This window comes from Colius striatus, chromosome 5 (genome assembly GCF_028858725.1).
Source record: "Colius striatus isolate bColStr4 chromosome 5, bColStr4.1.hap1, whole genome shotgun sequence".
In the NCBI taxonomy this organism is placed as follows: Eukaryota; Metazoa; Chordata; class Aves; order Coliiformes; family Coliidae; genus Colius; species Colius striatus.
The window spans coordinates 41,877,059-41,890,226 of record NC_084763.1 but is presented as its reverse complement, the minus strand read 5'-3'; positions in this window follow the sequence as shown (position 1 = coordinate 41,890,226).

Genomic DNA, 13,168 nt, shown 5'->3' with positions numbered 1-13,168 from the left:
CCTAGAAAGCTATTGTTTAATTAAAGATAGTCGACATAACTACAGAGAAATCATGTGTAAGCAGATCAGAATTCTTGACTTTTGGATACAGTGTCATGCAGAAGCGTTAACATCATACGTAAGTGTTAGTTGAAGGGCAAGTCACTCTGTTGATAAAGAACTGGCCTATGGATTAAGTTCATGGGAAAACATTTCAGGATAGGAGGGCAAAACTCAAAATTGTTAGAATGTGGATGAGAATTGCTCATACAGGTGTGCCAGTAGCCTTTAACAATCAATGAACTAAATTATTAAATCGGGCAGACTGTACCTGCTTGGAAAGATGATCATTAAAGTGCGCTCCAAACCTGTGATTAACTTCTTGAATTAAGAACACGAGATGAGTGAGACTGAATGCTACAGAGGATATATACTATATAATAAAAACTAATTCTAGAGACAGAAAAAAAGTATCAAATAGAATCATACAATCATACAATCATACAATCATTTTGGCTGGAAGAGATCTTTAAGATCATCGAGTCCAGCCTTTGTCCCAGTCCTATCAACCACTACACCATTTCCCTAAATACAACATTCACCCATCTCTTAAACACTTCCAGGGACAATGACTCCACCACCTCCCTGGGCAGCCATTCTAATGCCTGACAACCCTTCCAGTAAAGAAATTCCTCGTAATATCCAGACTGAATCTCCCCTGGTAGACAGAAGTAGAATTGTTTTTGTATTGGCCTAACTTTTCCTCTTCAATCCAGGTGAATTTTATCCTTTTACTCAGTAGCAACAACTGTTGGTTCAACGCCACATTAGACAAAGGACCAAGATGTTGCAATGATTGGTGGCTTCAGAGTGAAGTTTAGAGGAAACATTAAAAAGAAAAATAAGTTTTAAAAAAAATTATAATTCACATAGCTCCAAGACTGAAAATCAAAGGAGAAAGATTTCAGACAGAACAAATGATCTACAGTAGAGGTTGCAGAGATACAAAGATATATACAGGCCATATATCTCTGCCAACCTGAGACACAGATACAGTAGTGACCAATAAAGTGGATGGTAAAGTCTCAAATCAAAGGGAATATTGTCATCTCTATCACTATGCAAATAATTTCTGCATTTAAGTTACAGCAACATTCTTTCCCTGTTGTATTTGTTTAAATAACAAGGTAGAGAGTTGTTTGTGATTTCACATTTAAACGTAGCTCCAAAAAATGGGACTATAATCTCATTGATGGTTTGTGGTTGTCCTTATAATAGAAATAACAAGTGTTCATTTAGTTTTAAAAGGATGCAACAGAAAGTGAAGCAATTGAGGGCATTAGGAGCAATACTTACATTCAGGAAGTTCATCTACAACATGTTCAAAAAGGATTGTTCACACATATTATAAAGGAAAATAGACGTATGGCACATGTCAGGGCTGTTATATTTGTTGCGAGGTTTTGGTGATGAGAAAGTGCATTAAAAAGGTCTAAGCATGCTAGAGATGACAGATTCCAAGAGACGGTCTCCACTAGGGATAAACCTTTTTCAGCAACAAAAAATTTGAGAAGAAAAGCCCAAAGATGAGTACTTAAGGTATCCTCACCTAGACTTCTTTTTGCAGAGCAATTGTAAACAGTTGTAATTCACAACTCAGGATGGATCCAGATGGGCCCTTTGGTTTCTTTCAATTATACAATTTCTAATTTTCCTAAAGAAAATAGCAACTTCACACACATGCTACTTACTTCAGAGCAAAACTTGGTTTATAAACTCAAATAGTTTAACAATTAAAAAGTTTAGTCTATCTCTGCAAATGAACTTTATCAAAGTGAAGGTAAAATCGAGCCTTCAGGTAAACAGAAGCATTTGCCAAGTGGAAATCCCAGCTCTTTGTATATTTAGTAATGAGTGAAGATAAGATTTCTTTTTTTGACAGCATGATGGATATAATCATAAAAAGAATCATGCTGCTGTAACAGAGTATACTTAAAGAGTGAATTTGATGGCTATAGCTTTTTTTCCAAACATGTCTAACCTTTCTTTTATTTAAAGTACATGAAAGCTAGTTTTTCTGGCATGTGAAAATGTTAAAGTTGTGTTGGGGTTTTTTTACTTTAGTTCCCCCATCCCAATATAGACATGTTATGTTCAGTTGTCACTCAGATCAGCTTCCCAGTTCAATGATCAGTGACTCATTTAAGCTTTTTGTTTTTCTTTTTTTTTAATAGATAGAAAGGTAGAGTAAGCAAAGAAACAGAAGCTCTTGGGTGAATATGAGCTCATAAATTGTTACATGTGATTCTGCTACTGTGGGTTAAAGGAGGGGGAAGCACCAAGAATGTGGTGAAACCAGCTGGTTTCAGCGCTGGTATTTCAGTATAAAAGCCACATTCAAATGTGTCACAGATTAAAGATGAAATGAGTTTATTGGTCTCAGCTTGTTACTTTTTGGATGCTGATCCACATCACAAAACCAATAAAATCTGACATGACTGAGAACCTCTGCTCTGAGAAAAACCTCGTAGCTGCTAGCTACTCATGACTGAAATCTAATGACCCAGCTCTACTGGAAAGCTCATGGAAAGAGAAATTCTACTGTACTTTACTCAAGAGGTATAGCACCAAGATAACTATCTTTAATTAGTCTTAGCATTCACCCGAAACTTGAAGGTGCTTGAAGCACTCACATAGAGGACATGGCTAAACATAGGTTCCAAAAGAGTGGTAGGCATTCACCATAAGGGATGCTTTAGTACTTTGTGTGAGATTCTCTTTCCTCTCCAAAATCTGCTGAAGATATTCCAAAGCACAATGCTTCATAACACTAAGCTCACAAATTGCATAAGTAACAGAAACATCTTCCAGCACGCTTCCTTGGATCCTGGATGCATTAAGAGATTCCAGAAGAGAAAAAAAACACATGAAAACAGGCTACCCCACAACACATTTTCAGTAATAGTCTGTTGTTCCATGATTGGCCTCAAAATGAGCCTGTGAAAATGAAATTAAATTTTTAGCTGATGTTAGTAGGCCAAGAGAGTCCAATTTGCCTACCTTGGGAAAGATCCCACAGGTGACTGCCACCTGTGCCTTGTTTTCTGTCCATGGAGGGAAGGGCATTGCACCTGAGCCAAGCCACATCCTTCCACAGCACATAGATCATGCAACAGACATTTACAAGGTTCAACTTCCCTATGTTTAGTCTCTGATCAAGAATAGATACAGGATTCCAATCCAAAATAAGTTCTACACCTTTGTACCAAATGCAGTCCCAACTGAGGTCCTCTGAAGTCTAGTAGTTGCTAATTACAAATGCAGAAAAGGTTCCTATACAGCAGGAGAAATTGTTGCTTTTCACTCTTCAACTGAGAGAGAGGAAATAAAACTTACCATTCTGAAAGCAAAAAACCAGACATGTTATTTTTAATTATATTAAAGAATTATAGAATTGTTATGATTGGAAAAAACCTTTAAGATCATTGAGTCTTACCAGTCACCTCACCCTGTCAAGCCCACCACTAAACCAAAGCCCTCAGCACCTCATCTACGTGTCTTTTGAATATCTCTAGGGATGGTGACTCCATCAACTACCTGGGCAGCCCATTCTGGTGCTTAATAACCCTGTCGGTGAAAAAGTTCTTCCTAATGTCCAATCTAGTCCTTAGTGCCACTTAAATTCATTTCCTGATGTTCTATATTACTTTTTCAAATATCTTGAAGTTCAAATCCTCTGCATGTCTCAGCAAGAAAGAATATAACAGAATTCTCAGAGAAAAAAAAAAAACATTTAAAATGTAGATTTTCATTCATGAATACATGAAAAAACATCCACAAAGGTACTCTTTGAGAAAGCTGATTACCTGCAGATCTCTCTTGCTCCAGGAACAATGGTGAAGGAGGGCAGCTCGGTGATGATCAGAGCTGGGCACAACAGTAGCATCACACTAAGCACTGGCAAGAAGTTGCCCTGTAGTTGGCACCTAATGAATGAAAATTGTCTTATCAAAATTCAATGGATTGGAAGATTTTTTAAATGATCAGAGAAAAATTGTTGGGTTTCTATGTCAAGAAAAACCTTTAGATTTTGAAAAAAAATCTACAGCTTTGCTGCTTAGAAATAGGTCTTTTCAGTTTAGGTTTGTGTTTTAGAAAAAATATATATTTGTTTCAGGAATTCTTTATCAAATGCAATAAGAAATTAAGTTCATCTTAGAGGAAATATTTATGACTTCTCATAAAATATGTTAGACTCCAATAATTCTGTGGACTATGCACACACAGAAAATCTGGTCCACCAGATTCCTAATCAAGCAGGTTTGTACAGAGGCGTGTCTGTCAATTCAGTAGATATCCTTCTCACAGAGTGATCACCTCACTGAAGAAAGCACTGGGGGTATTTTTGCAGTTTGGAGATAAACAGGTTCCCTCGTAGTTTTGCTTTCATCTCGCTTAATCTCAATCCCTAACTTTTTTTGTTTGTTTCTAAGGATTCTATAGAAAATAGGGAGTAGGAACAACTTAACACATCTTGATATTGTACCAGAGATCTTAGAAACTATGCATTGTTTTAAGAGGGCCTCTCTGAAGTTATTGTGATATTTTGTGAAAATATACAGTAGAGAAGCCATGTCAAAAAAGAGTTCTGCCTTCGTATGGCTTCTTAAAGTCTGGAGATGCGTTGCACTAACATAATCAGGTAAATCTTTGAATGATACAGTGTGTGAATATGCGAGATTAGGATATTTCTATAATTATTGACAGAATATTAACTAAACAGGTCTTCTATTGAGTCATTCCAGTGAATTCAGCCAATGCAAACCAAGGCAAGTGTTCATAAGACTTTATTTTGAAAAAATATGTCTATAATCCTCAACAGGAAGCTACATATTTTCCTTAAAGGAAAAAAAAAAGCTTGTATAAAATGTCAAGGAGTCTGAGGAGGATATAGAGGATATATAAGAACACTTCAGCTCTCCTCTAAGAAGAGAGCATGATCAGCAGTTACCTACAAAGTACATGCTGCTGGGGAATCCGCAAAAGGGCTGGAAGGGGATGTTGCAGTTCTCTCTCAATGAAGTACAACAGAGGATGCAATCTTGTATCCAGTGCCTCTGACATGCATTTGTTCAAAAGTCTGCATGTTCAGTAATGAAGCTGTCTATATGTGTAAATATACATTCTGGCACAGGAGTAATCTGTCACAAGAAGCAAAGCTGGAAAAGATTTTGATATTATTTTTAGTTCTGTTTCTTAATTGTGCTAACCAGAATCTAGGGTTTTTCTAATTGGAAAATTGAGGGTTCTGATATTTTTTAACTTTAACTTTAAAAAAACACAAAAAACCAAAATAGCTATCCTTAAATTCAGAGCATGAGATACATTTAATATATTAAAACAATGGCAGTTAGAACTAGCAACACAGGGATTTTCAGCATCCTAGCCATCTGGACATAGCTATGCAGGTCTCAGATTGCAAGGATCCCAACAGAAGTATGTAGGTATAAACAAAGGTAGAATTTAATTACAAGAGCATATTTTATTGCACAATACTCTCTCAAAAATGCCTACATGAAGTAGAAACTTGACACTTAGTTTGGTCATTTGTTCGAGGCTCTTTGTTGAACAGAATGAGTACAGAATGACATCTTCTTATGGGTCTGACATTTACTAAGGTAATAAAGTAATTATGTTAATGTATAATAAATGTATGCAACAGGAAATGAAGTGTGCAGTGCAAGAACCAAAAAAAAAAAAAGTCTTGTTTTTCTAAGTGGCTGTCATGTACAGAAGACTAATATCTTAGCAGAGACTCTTAGAGGCTGATAGCTTATAAGCACACCTTGAAATAATCCTTATTTCTAGTGAAAATATCATTTAATGTAATGAACTTCAAGACATCACATTAGAAAACAGCAAAGCAAATTAAAGATATCTGTTCTCCATGTGGTGTTTATGACTCGATCAAAGAAGGATATGAGGTTCTTTTGCTTCTTTCTTCTGTAGACTTGCAGTCCAATTCTTGGACAACACTTCGTTCCTAAGTGGCGTTTTCAAAAGCCACTAAGACAGTCATGGATATGTAGATTCAAAGAATTGCTCAACTGACAAAGCTGAATTAGTTCCCACACTGCAGTTCATCTACCATAACTAGTCAGGCATGTTGTCCTAGCTTATTGTACCTACCAAGCAACATGAACTTGCTTAGACTGTCCCCTTCACTGCTCCCTCGGACAGTCACCGTGAAGTGATTTCTGAAGCCATTCCAATTGGATCTTGTGCTGGGGCTTGTAGATGCACAAATCACACCTTAAGAAGGGGCTCTGTGCTACCAAATCCAGGAGTCTTCAAAACCTTTCTCACCTTAGCTCCAGACAGGCCCAAGGACTAATGTTGGCTGACCCTCAAAATGGCTATTTACAAGACAAGGTGTTTAAAGACAGAGTTTCCTCCTGGCTCCAGATAAATAATGGAACTTTCCATCAAAAATTACTAAAGCTTGTTCACCATTTAAAACTGTCTACTCAGCATAGATACTCCAATTATGTAAGTATCCAGTCCTTTTTGAAACACTCTGAATATAATTGCCTCGGCAATATTGAGAGATGAGTTGGGCCAGAAAGCTTTAAAATGCGTGGATGAAACCTTTAGCCAAGGTAATTGAGGCAATTCTCATGCTACGTCCTGTTAACAGCAGCCGAAGAGTTTTCATTTTGCTACGTCAGAGTGGAAATCTTAACATAACTCATTCTGTAAATTGTTCCACTTACTTTGATGGGTCTTCACACAGATTAGGTGAAGTACAAACAGTATAAATAAAAGGGCAGGTTCTTTGAAGAAGAGACTTTCTTGCATTTATTTGGGTAGAGTCTGGTAATGTGGTGTTTGATTCTTTCTTGGCTTCTAAGCTTTGCCACAATAAACAGAAATTAATAAAAATAGCAATCTCAAGCTGCACTGATGTCTGCAGCCTACTCGACTTGCCCCAGGATTCAACTGGATACTAATAGCAAAAAATAACGATTAAGGATGAGTAATTTTACCCCAAATTGAATTCATTTTAACAGCATAGAGGAAGGGGAAATGTTATCCTGCTCTTTGCTCAGCATATTTAGATATAATGACAAAATATGAACACATTCCAAAAATTGTCCGTTGTCAGGTAGTGCATTTTGGAGTGATTTCAAAATTCCCTTAGGTTATATCAGAGAAACATTTTCCCTTGTCTCAAAAATCACTAAGCTCTCAGTGCCCAATTGTCTGTGTCACTTACCTTGTTTACATGGTGGGTTATTTTCTAGCCTTGTTTTGCCAAGCTCCTCTTATGCTACTTTGTGACTATTTTGATTTTCAACACTCCATGCATAAATTATGATTTATTTTGCTTTACAAAAGGAAGGTTGAGTGAAGTAATAGTGTGGGGGTTTTGGTTTGGTTTTTATTATGAATATTTCAAGAGTGTGTTTTCTTCTTGTGAAGAAAACTCTGCACTTCCAGCAAATTTAACTTTTTGCTTCTGCGTAGAAAAAATGAACACAGAAAAGAGCTGAAACAAAAAGAAAAACATAATTCTTTCTTCGAGCCATAAGAGATACTAAGTTCTCCTAACTCTTACATTGAAATGGAAGATATATCATGCTCCTTCTTTGGTCATTAACATTATTTTACATATAGCTGAGTACACTGTGCAGTACAGTATTATCAATGCATTGTTACTCTGTGCCTAGAAAGAAGCCAAGCACAGAAAACATGGTTATATGAATAAAATAAGCACCAACATCAACACCATTTGGTTTTGAACACTGGGGTAGTGACGCATATGACTCTTCAAAAATTACTTAGCCTTTTTTGTGACAGAGAGAGCCAAAAGATGAGGGCACAACTGAACTATTGCCCAAAGGCAATTACTGATTGAAATTGATTAATTCTGCAAACAAATTTGACCAATAGATTAGTTGTCACATTAGGGCAGATTTGGGCAATACTGCTGCAGTTGTGAAGGAGACATAACCATCTAGCATGAATAGTTAATGCAGTTTGTTACCCTGTAGAGTTGCCTGTTGGGGAACCGAGCAGGGCATGCTACTTTGATGCTAAAAAACCATTGTGTTGCCTCTCTGCTTTTATGTACGAATCTGAGGAACTGTTAACAGCACCAGGAGCAGTTTGCTCTGAGCAGCACAAATGTAGTGAACTTAACATCAAAGTAATGCAAAATCCACTGAAAACAACAGGCCTCTTGCTGAATCCGGAGGACTTTGAATCAAGGCCTACCAGAGTCAAGCCTGCTGTCCTAGTGGGTTTTCTAAGGGGATCCTGTGGGAAATTGGAAAAAGGATTCCAATTTCTTCAGTCCAGGGATTACTTAAACTTCAGGCTACTGCTTTTGCAAAATCACTGGTTCAGCTTCAGCTTCTTTCCCCCTTTCAGCCTGTGACACAACAGCACAGGAGCTCCAAGCTTTGTGGTTGTACAAAGAACCCTTTACACCCAGGAATCCGTCCCCTGTCCCCCCAGGAAAGATGTTCCAAAAAGATGTTTGAGGTAAAAATGATCGATACTGTTACTGCATGCCCAGGAAGGAGCTACACTAAAAGGTTCTTTACATCATCATCTGGCAGAGAATGGTGAGGTTTAGATGTAAATTTTTCTGCAGTGATCCAGTCCTTCTATACTCAGAGACTAAGCTGAGTTGGGCATTTTGTTACATTATTTCTGAAATCAATCTGGAAAACGAAGATGATGTGAAGTGTAGCAGCCTGCTCCGAATTCTGGCTTCACACTGACTTTACCACCATTGATTTGTTTTTAACAGCTTTCTATATAAAATTCAAGGCTTTGGTTTTGATGTGGAAAGGCCCACATGGCTTGAGATGAGTGACCAGAAGACTTCCTGAACTATTGCAGATGTGATCAATGAAATATGTCCTTCTGAGGTTTTCTGATGTTAATATAAGTAACTTCATTAGCTGACTGTGCAGAGGATTGGGCCCTTCGCTGCTCATGAGGATGTATTAGATGATAGAGCATCCCACACTCAATTTCCTGAGCTCTCTTATCTATGCCTTCACTTGGAAAGGATGGGGTTTTGTTAAGCTTTCAAGGACATTTCAGAGCCCCTTTTTTCTACTATCAAGGTGTTTCAGAGGGAAAGGACTCAAATGAGCAATGTGATAGATGCAGGGAGCTCTTATTTTGGTTGGGCAACAGATGAGGTACATAGGCAATTTATTGCACTATAATTGTGTTATGTGATATCGATGCTGCAGTATTAATGACTGCAAAGTGCCCAGATTGATTCAAATGGCCATTTACTGTCATTATTACAATTCTAAATAAATAAATAAGAGCAATTGAATTGACATGTGTAAGAATTGTTTCAAAGTCACTTGGTGACATATATGTAGGTATTTGTGACCAAAGTGCGACAATATCAGGGATATTTTTTATTGGAGTCAGAAAGAAATAGAACAATTAAGCCATTTTCAGTCATATACAATATATTAGGAACTGATTTAACAAGCACATTGTTAAACTGACTGGCATGAACAAAGCATTTTAAAAAGCTGGGGTGTAAATATGCCAGGAAAAAAAGAAAGAAAACATGTAAACTATGCTCAAAAATAGTCTGCAAATGTAAGGAAACAAGAAAAACTAAGACAATCGTGCACATACCTCTCCTGCTACCATGGCCCAGTGAATACAGTGGTTACCATGGCTGGATCTGGCTATGAGGTGGGCTTTAGAGGGCAAGCTTTGTTTCTGATCTCTGCCCAAACAGAGCGCCTTGATCCAGTCTGTTGGTTTGTGTACTTTGGGCAAGCCAACCTCACACTGCAAGAGCTAGCGAGTTAAGTTTGAATTTATCTCATGCCTTCAGGTTTCTCTTAGCATCCCCTGTCTGGCTGTCATATCATACAGACCAGGAGATGTATTATCACTTGATATCCCAAAATATGACTCTGCACTTTTCACCTACAATGCAGGACCAGTGCAAGTCAGAAAGGCAGCATTACTTGCATTTCACCATGTTATTTATGTATCTGACATTTTTTTCTTCTGAAAAGGAAACAGTACCTTAAAACGTAGATCTTGGTAAGAGGTAATTCTTCCATTAACCATTTGTGGAGATTGTTAATATTTCTAGGCTCTTATTTTGTCTTACATGCTTTTATTAGCTTCAATAATCATTGGTACTGAAAGCAACAAGAGCAGGCTTGTTAAAGCAAAAAGCTTCTTCACACTCAGAGAGGCATTTGACAATAGGTGGGATTCCAAGACGGCCAAGTAAGAACCTGCTAGTATGGATCTGCATGGGAAGAAAAGTCTATTTTGGCTCTTCATACACTCACAACCTCTAATGATCATTGACTCAGTTGCCCAGATAAATTCCTTAGATAAACAACCAAAACTCAGATTAACATACTATTAATAATCCAGTTAACAATTTTTGTAACAACAATAACAACAACAATAACAAGATATGATTTCTTTTGAAGGTTTATTCTTAGCCACGTTTATCTGACACAGACATTGGATCTGTATCACCTGCCAGGAAAGCAAATCAACGTTACAACCCGAACTAAACATCGGATACTCTCATACTCATGGCTGGTGCTTAGGCAGCTACATTTCAACATATCTAATTTTATGGGTCATCAAAAACTCTAGAAATATGTGCAGTGGTTACTCCTTGCCTCCGTGCACATGGATAAGCTCATACAACCACACACGTTGCAATTCAATGCACAGAGAGACAAGAAAATAACTTTTTAATACTTGGTTATAAAATTATCTGCTATTTTTAAAAAGTCATAAAGCTCCAAAACTTGCCCGTTTGGTATGTTGCTGGTTTGGGGGCGGGAGGGGGGGAGGGGAATGAGGGTGGGATGGGGAGGTTAATAAGCTTAAGACCCGCCTTTCTGGGGAGGGTAGGAAGTTTTGTAAGCTATGAGGAAGATGCTCGGAGGTTACTCTCAACATCGAGCTCCCCTAGTGGCTGCTGCCCTCTTACCACCCTGCCCGCGGAGAAAAATCCTGGGTGGGACTTTCCCCACTCATGACACCGGAAGGAGGTGGCTGAGAAAGGATGCAGATTGCAATTTAGGAAGGGGGGGAAAAAAGGGGGGGAAAAAAGGGAAAAAGTGATAATAATTCCTACCCGGGGGAATCAGTGGGGGAACCCAGTGGGGGGAAATATGGTGGGTTAATCAGAGAGAAAATACCTAAAAGAAAAATCTAAAGGGTTCTCCATAAATCTATAATTAGACACTGCATATTGCCCTGCTGAGGATATAAAGATACCTGTGGGAAACTCTGCTTTCAAGTCTGAGTTAACAGCAAATAGATATACAAAAAAAAAAAAAAAAATAGATTGCAATCTCTTATGAATCACACTGCCTACATCAATTTTTTGGGTTTATTGACCATATTCAAGCCAGTGATTAGCATTAACCCACAAGCAGATGGATAGGAAAACTGCAAAATCAATGCATGTAGTCACAGTTATTCTGGAAAGCAACCATTTTCTGTCTCTCCATACCCACAGAATGTTTTTTCCTATAGCAGAAATGCTTACAGACTCGTGCCAGACTAAGGGTGTATCGAAGCAGGTTCCAGGCTTCAGCTGCATGACTCCTTGAATTCTACTGTTAAATTGAATTAATGGAAAACTATGAGCTTAAATTTTCTTGTGGGTCCTGGGATTTGCAATTTTTTGGAAGGAAATTCCAAGGAAAAAGTCTTGTTGTCCTTGAAAGGTATAGCTGCCAGCTAGCCAGTCATTCTAAACCAGAATTTCTAAGTTGGTTTTCATGATAGATATTGCAATATCTATCTTGAAGGCAAAAAGAGATGTGTTACAATTCCTTTAAATGAAATACTTCACCAGCATCGTGAAGGAGATTGGGAAATATAAAAGAAAGAAACAAGGCTTCAGATGAAAAGCCTGCCTGAGTCTCCTTCCATTCACACCAGTTCTACTCCAGTGTGACCTCTGTTTTCACTGAAGTTATTCATGATTTATTTCTCTGTCAATGATCGCTTTGATCCCATATTTCTTGGGAAACACCACAGGTGCAAAGAAGCTACAAGAATGTAGCTTTAAAAATTGATAACTTATTTTAAAAAATCATATACAAAGCACGAGCACAAATGGTGGCTATTAAGGGTGATAAGTAATTAAGATCCAGGTAAAAGCTACACAAACATTTGTCACTCCACTTTTCTGATGGAAACATCCTGTATTTTGGGATTCATCACCCAAAGTACATCAGCACAGGAAAACTCAAGAAGCTTAAAAAGGCCAACAAGCACCTTGCTTCTGCAGTCTGAACCCTTTATGCAGAGCAAACAGCCAGCAGCAAGTCCAGGGTTTTGGGTTTTTTATAAAACAAAATAAGATAACTAATAAGTGAGATTCTCAAATAGTTTGGTTTGGGTCTGAGTGCACCCACTAGTGTCCCTCCTCAGCCTAGGCCCTGTAGGGATAGTCCAGGCCAGTGATGCCCCATAACTAGATGATCTCTAAAGGTCCCTTCCAACCCCTACCATTCTATGATTCTATGATTCTATGGCCCTGCAAGGATGGGAGAAGCCTTGGAACTGCCATAAAGTTTGCGAGAGCTGCTGGAAAAGCCTGTAGAACAGTGAGGAAAGCTGGAACATGGGACTCTGATGAGTGCTGGCACAAGAGCAAGAAAAATAGGAATCTGGATTGCTGCACCCAGAAGGACCGGGAATCCGTATGACCCAAGGGGCTTCCCAACATCCCACTAGGGCTTTGAGGCCTGACATGGAGCCTGGTGTCAGTTCCAAGAGACCTGGCTGTGTGGGCATGGATAGTAGAGCAAGTGAATCTGCACTCAGAGGCCTTCCCCAATACCCTCACCCTGTGCAGTCCTGAAGGGACCCTGGGGGCCATTCCCCATGGCATGCAGCAGTGGTTTGGGTTTGTGGTTGCATGGATAGAGCGATGCAGAGCATCTCACTGCCACCTAGAAGATTGTGCCAGCCCCAGCTTCCCTTCCCAGGGAGCAAAAGAGCAGCCTGCAGGTTTGAGGGACAACAGGATGCAACATTGATTTCTATAATCCACAACCAAGGGATTAATCCCCTTAAAGAAGGCATCAGTGCCCAACCGATGGCTGTTGTTGTGGCTTGGTTTGAGGTTTGGATTGTTAGAAGG